Source organism: Pteropus alecto, unplaced genomic scaffold (assembly GCF_000325575.1).
Source record: "Pteropus alecto unplaced genomic scaffold, ASM32557v1 scaffold392, whole genome shotgun sequence".
NCBI lineage: Eukaryota > Metazoa > Chordata > Mammalia > Chiroptera > Pteropodidae > Pteropus > Pteropus alecto.
Window position 1 is genome coordinate 368,030 of NW_006431933.1, and position 11,923 is coordinate 379,952.

General features: G+C 32.2%; 1 pseudogene; it reads right to left on the bottom strand.

Annotated features, from left to right (window-relative positions):
* Positions 1-10,002: 10,002 nt before the first annotated feature.
* The window catches only part of LOC112475608, an 8,550-nt pseudogene continuing 6,629 nt past the window's right edge, over positions 10,003-11,923 (bottom strand).

Below are 11,923 nucleotides of genomic sequence, written 5' to 3' on the forward strand. Positions count from 1 at the left end.
CTGCTGAACACTTTTACTATTTTAAGGAGTTTGCATTTTTTCTTGAATTTTGTCTGCAAACAATCTATCATCTGCAAATAAAGACAATTTAATGCTCCTATTCCACTTCTATTATCTCTTTTATTTTTCTTGTTGCACTATCAAGGATCTTGGGTACAACTTTAAATTTAAAAAAATGATGTCAGCCATCTCTGTCTTATTACTAAGATTTATAGGCTTGCTTCTTATTTTTTAAAATAATCCTTTCCATAATTTTTTATTAGATTTCATTTTTAGAGCAGTTTTAGATTCATAGCAAAATTGAACCGATAGTATAGAAATTTCCTACCTCCACTCATGTATAGCCTCTCCCATTATCAATATCCCCTACCATAGTGGTACATTTGTTACAATTAATGAACCTACATTGACATGTCATTATTACTCAAAGTCCAGAGTTAACATTAGGGTTCACTCTTGGTGTTGTACATTCAATGTGTTTGGACAAATGTATAATGACATGAATTCACCATTATAGTATCAAAGTGTATTTTCACTGCCCTAAAAATTATATGTGCTCTGCTTATATCTTATGTAACATTTTCAAATTGATGTCTTATATGCATTTAAGGTTCTTCCAGGTTTTTTCATGGCTTGAAAGTTCATTTCTTTTTAGTGCTGAATGTTATTCCACTATCTAGATGTACCACAGTTTATTTATCCATTCACCTACTGAAGGAAATTTCAGTTGTTTCTTAGCTCTGGCAATTATGAATAAAGCCACTATAAACATCCATGTGCATGTTTTTGAGTTGATGTAAGTTTTTAACTCCCTTGAGTAAATACTAAGGAGCTTAATTGCTAGATTGTATGGTAAAATTATGTTTAGCTTTGAATGGCCAAATCGTCTTCCAAAGCAGCTATACAGTTTTGCATTCTCACCAAGAATGAATGAGAGTGGCTATTGTTCCATATCCTTGCAAGCATTTGGTGTTGCTAATTCTAATAGGATTGTAGTAGTATCTTATCTTGTTTTAATTTACATTTTCCTGATGACATATAATGTGGAGCAGCTTTTCATATGCTTATTTGACATCTGACATCAGTATATCTTTTTCGATGAGATGTCAAAATCTCCTGCCCACTTTTTAATTGAATCTTTTATCATTGAGTTGTAAGAGTTCTTTGTAGATTTTGGAGAACAGATTTTTATCATATATGTCTTTTGCAAATTTTTTCTCCCAGTCTGTGACTTGTCTTTTTATACTCTTGAAGGTATCTTTTGAAAGGAGAATTTTTTTTTATTTTAATGAAGTCTAGTTTTATCAATTTTTTTCCTTTATAGATATTGCCTTTTATATTGTTTCTTAAAAGTCATCACCAAACTCAAAGTGATCTAGGTTTTCTCCTATTTTATCTTCTAGGAGTTTTATAGCTTTGCTTTTTACATTTATATCTGTGATCCACTTTGAGTTAATTTTTATGAAAGATATAAGATCTATGTCTAGATTCATTTTTTTTTTTTGCATGTGGAAGTCCAGTTGTTCCAACACCATTTGTTGAAAAGACAATAAAAGCTCCTTTTTCAAAGACAGGCTCTCTTTTCTGTTCCATTGGTCTATTTACCTGTTCTTTCACCAATACCACACTACCTTGATTATTGTAGCTTTACAGTAAGTCTGAAAGTTGGGTAGTGTCAGAACTTTATTCTTTAATACTTTGTTTGCTATTCTAGGTATTTTACCTCTCCATGTGAATTTTAGAATTGGTTTGTCAATATCTACAAAATAACTTGCTGAGATTTTGATTGAGATTGCTTTGAATGTAAAGATCAAGTTGGGAAGAATTGACATCTTGATAATAATGAGTTTTCTTATATATAAACATTGACTATCTCTTCATTCATTTAGTTCTTTGATTTCATTCATCAGAGTTTTATAGTATTTCTCAAATAGATTCTACACAAACTTAGATTTATACCTAAGTATTTTGTTTTGGGGGTGCTAATGTTAATGGTACTGTGTTTTTAGTCTTAAATTCCACTTGCTCATTGCTGGCATACAACAAAGGGACTGGCTTTTGTATCTTAACTTTGTATCTTGTAACTTTGCTAAAAATCCCTAATTAGTTCCAGGAGGTTTTCTTTTTTGAGGGAGGTGGGTCTAGTCTGTCAGATTTTCTGCAAAGATGATGGCGTCACCTGCAAACAAAGACGGTTTTATTTCTTCTTTCCCAATCTGACATCTTTTATTTCCCTTTCCTGGCTTATTGCATTAGCTAAAACTTCCAGTATGATGTTGAAAAGTAGTGGTAAGAGTGGCCATCTTTGCCTGTTCCTGATCTTTGTGGGAAAGATTTGAGATTCTTGCCATTAAGTATAGTGTTAGCTATAAGATTTTTGTAGATATTCTTTATCAAGTTGAGGAAGTTCTAACATTTATGGAGAATTTTATCAGAAATGGGTGTTGGATTTTTATCAAATGCTTTCTTTGTATCTATCAATATGATTATGTTTTTTCTTCAGCCTGTTAATGTCATGGATTCAAGTTGCTAATATTTTTTTGAGGATTTTTGCAACTATGTTCATGAGAGATAGTGATCTGCAGCTTTCTTGTAATGTCTTTGTCTGGTTTTAGTGTTAGGGTAATGCTGACCGCATGGAATGAGTTAGAATGTATCCTCTCTGCTTCTATTTTCTGAAAGAGATTGTACATATAGGTCTATTCAGATTATGTATTTCTTGTGTGAGTTTTGGCAGATTGTATATTTCAAGATCGGTTTATTTTATCTAGCTTATCAATTTGTGGGCATAAAGTTGTTCATAGTGTTCTTTTATTATTATCCTTTTAATGTTCATGAGATCTGTAGTAATGTCCCCTCTTTTGTTTATGATATTTGTAACTTGTGTTATCTCTCTTTTTTTTCTAAGTTATCCTGGCTAGAAACTAGTCAATTTTGTTGATCTTTCAAAGAACCAGCTTTTGGTTTTATTAATTTCCTCTGTTGATTTTTGTTTTCGATTTCATTGATTTCTGCTCTAATTCTTATTCTAGTTCTTTTCATTTGCTTATTTTGAATTTAATTTGCTCTTTGTTTCTAGTTTCTTAAAGTAGGGAAGCTTAGAATACTAGGTTTAGATCTTTCTAATTTTCTATTATATCAATTCAATGCTACAAATTTCCCTCTATCCATTGCTTTCACTATATTCCACAAATTTTGATAAATCGTGTTTTTATTTTCATTTAGTTCGAAATATTTAAAAAAATTTCTCTTGAGATTTCTTCTTTAACCTGTGTGGTATTTAGAAGTGAGTTGTTCATTCTTCAAGTACTTGGGGATTTTCCAGCTTTCTGTTATTGATTTCTAATTTAATTACACTGTATCCTAGTGGAAATATAGTGTGATTTCGATTCTTTTAAATTCGTTATGGCCCAGTATGTTGTCTGTCTTGGTGAATGTTCCACATGGGTTTGAGAAGAATGTGAATTCTGCTATTGTTGGATGAAGTAGTCTATAGATGTCAATTATATCAAGTTGATTAATGATGTTGAGTTCAATCAATTATGTCCTTACTGATTTTCTGCCTGCTAGATATATCCATTTCTGATAGAGAGATATTGAAGTCTCTAACTGTATTAGAGAGTCATCTATTTCTCTTTGAAGTTTTATCAGTTTTTGCTTCATTATTTTGATGCCCTTTTGTTGGGCATATACACATGAATAATTGTTATGTCTTCTTAGAGAAAACTCCTTCATCATTATGTAATGCCCTTCTTTACCCTTGGTAACTTCTTGCTCTAAAGACTGTTCTGTCTGAAATTAATACGGCTACATCACTTTTTTTGAATAGTATTAGCATGGTATGTCTTTATCCATTATTTTTAATCTATTTGTGTCTTTATATTTAGAGTAGGTTTCTTCTGTAAATCTTCAAGAAGAAAACATAGGGAAGAAGTTCCTCAACGTTGTTCTTGGCAATGATTTTTTGAACATGGCACCAAAAGCACAAAAGAAAAGAAAAAAATTAACAAGTGTGACTATATCAAACTTAAAATCTTCTGCACAGCAAAAGAAACAATTAACAACAACAAAAGCAACTTACATAATGGGAGAAAATTTTTGCAAACCATATATTAGATAAAGGGTTAATATCAAAAATTTACGAAGAACTCATATGACTCAATAATAAGAAAACAAACAATATGGTTGAAAAATGGGCAGAGGAATAAATAGACATTTTTTCAAAGAAGGTTTCCAAATGGCTAACAGGTACCTGAAAAGGTGCTCAACATGACTAATTATCTGGGAAATACAAATCAAAACCCTAATAAGATATCACCTCACAACTGTAAGAATGGAAATTATCAAGAAAACAAGAGATAACAAGTGTTAGTGAAGATGTGGAGAGAAAGGAACCTTTGTGCACTCTTGGTGGAATTGTAAAGTGGTTCAGCCACTATGGAGAACAGTATGGATGTTCCTCTAAAATTTAAAAATAGAACTACCATATGACTCAGCAATCTCATTGATTCAGCAATCCCACTTCTGGGAATACAACTAAAGGTTATAAAAACAGGTTACCAAAGAGACGTATACACTCCCATGTTTATTGTAGCATTATTCACAGTAGCCAAAATATGGAAACAACCTAAGTGTCTATCAGTGAATGAATGGATAAAGAAGTGTCTACCAAAGGATGAATGGAATACTATTTAGCCATGAGGAAAAAAAAAAAGAAATTATGCTATTTGCAAAAACATGGATGGAAATTGAGGACAATATGCTAAGTGAATTAAGTCAGAGAAAAATTAATACTATATGGAATATCTTATATGTGGAATCTAAAAAAAACTGAAATAATTAAACCATAGAGTAAGATCTGCAGCTTTCTTGTAATGTCTTTGTCTGGTTTTAGTGTTAGGGTAATGCTGACCGCATGGAATGAGTTAGAATGTATCCTCTCTGCTTCTATTTTCTGAAAGAGATTGTACATATAGGTCTATTCAGATTATGTATTTCTTGTGTGAGTTTTGGCAGATTGTATATTTCAAGATCGGTTTATTTTATCTAGCTTATCAATTTGTGGGCATAAAGTTGTTCATAGTGTTCTTTTATTATTATCCTTTTAATGTTCATGAGATCTGTAGTAATGTCCCCTCTTTTGTTTATGATATTTGTAACTTGTGTTATCTCTCTTTTTTTTCTAAGTTATCCTGGCTAGAAACTAGTCAATTTTGTTGATCTTTCAAAGAACCAGCTTTTGGTTTTATTAATTTCCTCTGTTGATTTTTGTTTTCGATTTCATTGATTTCTGCTCTAATTCTTATTCTAGTTCTTTTCATTTGCTTATTTTGAATTTAATTTGCTCTTTGTTTCTAGTTTCTTAAAGTAGGGAAGCTTAGAATACTAGGTTTAGATCTTTCTAATTTTCTATTATATCAATTCAATGCTACAAATTTCCCTCTATCCATTGCTTTCACTATATTCCACAAATTTTGATAAATCGTGTTTTTATTTTCATTTAGTTCGAAATATTTAAAAAAATTTCTCTTGAGATTTCTTCTTTAACCTGTGTGGTATTTAGAAGTGAGTTGTTCATTCTTCAAGTACTTGGGGATTTTCCAGCTTTCTGTTATTGATTTCTAATTTAATTACACTGTATCCTAGTGGAAATATAGTGTGATTTCGATTCTTTTAAATTCGTTATGGCCCAGTATGTTGTCTGTCTTGGTGAATGTTCCACATGGGTTTGAGAAGAATGTGAATTCTGCTATTGTTGGATGAAGTAGTCTATAGATGTCAATTATATCAAGTTGATTAATGATGTTGAGTTCAATCAATTATGTCCTTACTGATTTTCTGCCTGCTAGATATATCCATTTCTGATAGAGAGATATTGAAGTCTCTAACTGTATTAGAGAGTCATCTATTTCTCTTTGAAGTTTTATCAGTTTTTGCTTCATTATTTTGATGCCCTTTTGTTGGGCATATACACATGAATAATTGTTATGTCTTCTTAGAGAAAACTCCTTCATCATTATGTAATGCCCTTCTTTACCCTTGGTAACTTCTTGCTCTAAAGACTGTTCTGTCTGAAATTAATACGGCTACATCACTTTTTTTGAATAGTATTAGCATGGTATGTCTTTATCCATTATTTTTAATCTATTTGTGTCTTTATATTTAGAGTAGGTTTCTTCTGTAAATCTTCAAGAAGAAAACATAGGGAAGAAGTTCCTCAACGTTGTTCTTGGCAATGATTTTTTGAACATGGCACCAAAAGCACAAAAGAAAAGAAAAAAATTAACAAGTGTGACTATATCAAACTTAAAATCTTCTGCACAGCAAAAGAAACAATTAACAACAACAAAAGCAACTTACATAATGGGAGAAAATTTTTGCAAACCATATATTAGATAAAGGGTTAATATCAAAAATTTACGAAGAACTCATATGACTCAATAATAAGAAAACAAACAATATGGTTGAAAAATGGGCAGAGGAATAAATAGACATTTTTTCAAAGAAGGTTTCCAAATGGCTAACAGGTACCTGAAAAGGTGCTCAACATGACTAATTATCTGGGAAATACAAATCAAAACCCTAATAAGATATCACCTCACAACTGTAAGAATGGAAATTATCAAGAAAACAAGAGATAACAAGTGTTAGTGAAGATGTGGAGAGAAAGGAACCTTTGTGCACTCTTGGTGGAATTGTAAAGTGGTTCAGCCACTATGGAGAACAGTATGGATGTTCCTCTAAAATTTAAAAATAGAACTACCATATGACTCAGCAATCTCATTGATTCAGCAATCCCACTTCTGGGAATACAACTAAAGGTTATAAAAACAGGTTACCAAAGAGACGTATACACTCCCATGTTTATTGTAGCATTATTCACAGTAGCCAAAATATGGAAACAACCTAAGTGTCTATCAGTGAATGAATGGATAAAGAAGTGTCTACCAAAGGATGAATGGAATACTATTTAGCCATGAGGAAAAAAAAAAAGAAATTATGCTATTTGCAAAAACATGGATGGAAATTGAGGACAATATGCTAAGTGAATTAAGTCAGAGAAAAATTAATACTATATGGAATATCTTATATGTGGAATCTAAAAAAAACTGAAATAATTAAACCATAGAGTAAAAGGGTGGTTACCAGGGGCTATGGATGTGGGAAGGTGAGAGATGTTTTTTAAGGGTACATACTTATAACTAGTAGATAAATAAATCCTCAATATAACAGTATAGTGATTATGGTCACAATACAGTGATTATAGACAACAAAACTGTATTATAAACATTAATCTTGCTAAGAGACTAGATTTTAAGTGTTCCCAATACTAGGAGAAATGATAATTATGTGATACGATAGAGGTGTTAACTAATGCTACTATGCATGTTGCAATATAAATGTATCAATAAATGTATAATAAATGTATCAAATCAATATATTCTATGCCTTAATCTTACACAACATTGTGTGTCAAATATAACTCAATAAAAAAAATAAACTGGGTTTCTTGTAGAGAACATATAGTTGAGTCATGTTTTTTGATTCACTCTGACAATCTATCTTTTAACTGGTACATTTAGACCATTGATATTCAAAGTGATATAATCGTATTAATACCTACTGTATTTGTTACTATTTTGTGTTTGTTGCCCTTGTTCTTTGTTCCTATTCTTGACTTTCACTCTTTTTCTGCCTTTTGTGGTTTTAAATAAGCATTTTATATGATTCCATTTTCTCTACTTTCATAGCATATCAGTTATATTTCATTTTTTAGTGCTTGTCCTAGTTTGCAATATACATTTAGAACTAAGCCAAGTCCACTTTGAAATAACATTATGCCACTTCATAGATAGTGTGAGGACCATATAGTAACAAAATAATCTTAATTCTTCCCTCCTGTCCTTTATATCATTTCTTTCACTTATATATAAAAATGGATAAGTATGCGCGCGCGCACACACACACACGCACACACACACACTTAAGCACACATAATTGAATGCATGTTGCCATTATTATTTTGAACCAATTATTATCTGTTAGACAAATTAAAAATAAGAAAAATAAACGTTTTATTTTACCTTTGCTATTTCTTCTCTGATGCTGTTTCTTTATATGTGAGTTTCTGACGTATCATCATTTTGCTTCTTTCTAAAGAACTTCTTTAAGCATTTCTGCAGGGCAGGTCTACTGGCAACAAATTACCTCAATTTTTTGTTTGCCAGAGAAAATCTTTATTTCTCTCACTTTCCAATGGTAATTTCACAGGGTATAGAATTCTAGGGGTTTTTTTTTTCTCTCAACACTTTAAATAGTTTACTTCACTCTCTTACTGCTTGCATGGTTTCTGGTGTTTCTTTCCTTCCCTAAATGTAAGTTCAAGCTTCTTACATGCTGGACTGGAAACATTTTCCATAAATTTTGATAGATGCTTTTATCAGGTTAAAGAAGTTATCTTCTTTTCTGAATTCACTGAAGAATTTTTTTTCTGAATGAGTGTTGAATATTATTGAATGTGTTTTCAATATTTTTCTTTATAACCATATATTTCTTCTGTATCTGTTAATATGTCATATTTATTATGTTGATAGATTTTTTCCTGTGTTAAATCATCTTCATTCTCCTGGGATAAACTCTACTTGTTTGTGGTAGGCAGAATTCTAAGATGTCCTGTGTGACTCCCACTCCCTGGTAGCCATGCTTTATGTAATTCCCTTCCCTGGTGTGTGTGTGTGTGGAAACTGAAACTTGCTTCTAACTAAGAAAACATGACAAAGTGAAGGGATCTTTCGGGTATGATTAAAGTCTCTAGTTGACTTTGTTAATGAAATGAGAGATAGATTATCTTGTTCGGACCTTACCTAATCAGGCCCTTTAATAGAGGGTCTGGTGGTTGGAGAGATTCTCTGGCTAGCCTTGAAGAAACAAACCATCATAAATTCCACAAATACAAATAAATGAATTCTTCCAACAATCATGTGAGCTTAGAAAAGGACTCCAAGACTCAAATAAGACCCCAGTTTGGGCTGACAATCTGATTTCAGCCTTGTGAGGCCCTAAGGAGGTGTTTCGTCTGATCTTCTGATCTACAGAAATTATGAGATAATAAATGAGTGTTGTTTTAAACCATTAAGTTTTGTGGTTATTTTTTACACAGCAATAGAAAACTGATACTTTGGTATAATATATATTTTTAACATTTGGTTTCACTAAGTCGGTAACTTAGTTAATAAGTTTTTAAAACTTTAATATGTATGCTTATAAGTGAGAATGGTCTGTAAGTTTAATTTTTTGTCTTATCCTTATCCAATTTTGGTATCAAGGTTTTATTAGTCTCATAAAATGAGTCCAGTAGCTTTCCTTCTTATGGTCTCCAAAACATAAGAAGAATATATTCCTCTTATATAACATAAGGAGAATATATTCCTTGAGAGTTGATAAAACTTGCCTATAAAAATAACTAGGCATATCTTTTTTATAGCTTAATGTATTTAATAGCAAACTTACAGGAACAGCACAGAAGACAGACAACATTAAAAAAATGTACTTGCATGTAAGACAACTCAGAAAAGTATAGTGAATGGATGGAATCTACTGTATGATAAAAATGCTACCAACACCATTTAGTTGCTATCAATAAGAAATGTACTTGTTTTAAAAAAATCCAAATGCCAGCTTTGTCCATAAAAATTTAACAAGTTTATTTATAATTTTATAAAGTTGAACTGCTGAAACTTGTTCACTGAAACATTCGATTTTGACTTTCATTAATGCTTTATGTCCCTGCATTTATATTAAAAATTCACACACACATGAAAATGGAAAAAACTGCCAATACCTGGTTTCTGTCCCCTATTTTTCCACTTGCAATCATATACTAAGGTACTTTTTGACCCCATGGAAAAAAATATCTAACATTCAGAACTACCAATAACAGGAAGAAAAGAACTTTTTTTTTTTTTTTTTTAAAGAATGAATGTGTCCCATCATACTGGATTCTTAAGCCAATTCTCCACATATGCGACATGTTAGCTGGATGTCTTTTGGCATAATCATTATGTTTTGCATGGATAGCACACAGATTAATGCTTCAAAAAGGCCAGCTAGATAGGCCTCACTTGCCTCCTTCAAAGTGCACCAATAACTGCACTCTTGAAGAGCATATCTGTTTTGAAGTTATGAGCAATTTCTCACACCAGACACTGGAAAGGAAGTTTGTGAATCAGAAATTCAGTGGACTTTTGATAACGTCTAATTTCATGGAGTGCTACAGGTACCAGGCCTGTAGCGAAGAGGTTTCTTCGCCCCTTCAGTAGAGGGTACATTCTTGTCAGCAGCTTTTGTAGCCAGTTGCTTCCTCAGTGCTTTACCACTGGTCGATTTGCGGGCAGTCTGCTTTGTATGAGCTATGGTGTAGAAACCTCCTTACTTATCCTCTTTCTCTTCCATTGGAGCTCAGTGAGCTAGAGGCAGTGCTGGTGTTAGAGAGCAACAGTGGCGCGGTGGTGGCTGTGAACACAATTTAAACTAGGCATATCTTTTGAATAAGACATCTGTTACCAGTCGAATTTTTATTTTACTTTATTATTTTATTTTATTTTCCCCAGTTTTATTGAAATATAATAGACAATAAGTTACTCATATTTACATTGTACAATTCAATGAGTTTTTTTCAATTATGTTTCACATATAATAATATGTTTCGGTTGTACAGCATAGTGATTAGAGCTCAAGTGATCACCACACTAAATCTAGTACCTCTCTTCCTCTTACATATTTATTATGACATTGTTAACTACTTTCCTTATGTTACACTTTATATCTCCTGACTATTTTGTATCTATCCATTTGTATTTCTTAATCCCTTTGCCCTTTTTCACCACCTCCCACCCCCGTCTAGTAGCCCTCAAAATATTCTCTGTATCTATGAGCTTGTTTCCATTTTCGTTGTTATTATTGTTTATTTTGTTCTTTAGATTCCGCACGTATGTGAAATCACATGGTATTTGTCTTTCTCTATCTGACTTCATTTAGTGCAATGCCCTCTAGGTTCGTCAAGGCAATATCTTTTTCCAAACCCTTCCTTTTAGTCTGTGTGTGTCTTTTAATCTGAAATGACTCTTTTGTAGGCATCATATGTAGGGGTCTTGTTTTCTTATCCATTCAGCCATCCTATCAGCATTTAATACTTCTCCATTTGAGGTAGTAGTTGATAGATATGTAGTTATTACCATTTTTTATTTCTGATTTTGATACATAGTTTTTCTTGTTAAAGAAGACCCTCCAACATTTCCTGTAATAGTGGCCTGGTGTTGATGAATTCTTTCAGCTTATTTTTGTCTGGGAAGCTCTTTATCTGTCCTTCAACTCTAAATGATAACTTTCCTGGGTATTCTTGGTTGTAGATTCTGGGTTTTCATCACGTCGAATATTTTGTGCCAATTCCCCTTGGTCCTGTAAAGTTTCTTTTGAGAAATCAGCTGCCAGTCTTATGGATGCTCCCTTGTAGGTAACTAATTGTTTTTCTCTTGCTGCTTTTAAGATTGTCTCTTTGTCTTTAAACTTTGGCATTTTAATTATGACATGTCTTGTTGTGGGCCTCTTTGGGTTCATCTTGTTTGAAACTCTCCGAATTTCTTGAGCTTGTTTGTCTATTTCCTTTTTCATTTTAGGAAAGTTTTCGGCTATTATTTCTTCAAATACATTTTAAATTCCTTGCTCTCTTTCTTTTTCTTGTACTCTTATGATACAAATGTTGGTATGCTTAACGATGTTACAGAGGCCCCTTAAACAATCCCTTTTTGGGGGGGGGGTTCTTTTGTTGTTGCTTTCATTGGGTATTTTCTCTACTGTATTTTCCAAATTGCTGTTTAGATCCTCTGCTTCATCTAATCCACTGTTGATTCCCTCTAAGGAAATT